Raw genomic sequence first — 859 nt, 5'->3', positions numbered from 1 at the left:
AATATTTCCACATAGTGAGGTAGATATGTGGGGGCGTGTTAGAACGAGCCGTTTTAGGGGGGCGTGACAGAGTCTTAACTTTGATAAAGTATATCTCTTTGGTTTTGAGACTTTAGTCTTTGCAACTTCAGGGATCTTATCTATGCACAATCAGCTTGTAACACTCCAAAGAGAAAGGAAAACTTGAAATCGCATCATATGACCCCTTTAATAACTATGAATGTAATGTAAGCAGTGGCGATATTTCACATTTCATCTTAAATCAAGAAACACCAAAAACACATTTCAGGGTTTTACTAGAGTTACATATCAGCATGATTTAGATGGAATATAAAGAAGATTTCTTTATATTTTAATGAATTATGAAGGATCGCATGACATTACATGACAAATAGCTGCTGAAAAATTAGCTTTGCCATCACAGGAATAAATTACATTTTAAAACATTGAAACAGAAATGAGTTTATGAACAGGTGGGCACGTCTAGCATCTGTGCTTTTCTTATTATTTAACCTTGCCAGTTTCCTTCCCCTAATTCCCTCTTCACACACACACACACACCACAGATTGATGGACAGATCAGATCAGACAGAGCTGACAATGGTGTCCTATCTGGTGTTTCGAGGTGTTGTTTGTTCAAAATGACAAGGATGTAAAGCGTTCCCTCAATATGAGTTGCCTCCAGTGCTGGAAGATAGGTGATAGCAGGGCTGCCACATCCAGTCTTGTTCCGATTAGCATCAGGTTTCACTGAGGTGTTTCCTCAAAGTCTGTCATTTCCTGTCATTTGTTTGTCAAGCCCTGGCACGCCGACCCCTTCACCACGAGTGTTTGTTCAAGGGAACGCACAGTGGCACAC

The sequence above is a fragment of the Sinocyclocheilus anshuiensis genome, unplaced genomic scaffold (genome assembly GCF_001515605.1).
Source record: "Sinocyclocheilus anshuiensis isolate Anshui unplaced genomic scaffold, SAMN03320099.WGS_v1.1 scaffold356, whole genome shotgun sequence".
Taxonomy (NCBI): domain Eukaryota; kingdom Metazoa; phylum Chordata; class Actinopteri; order Cypriniformes; family Cyprinidae; genus Sinocyclocheilus; species Sinocyclocheilus anshuiensis.
This window is presented reverse-complemented; position numbering follows the sequence as displayed.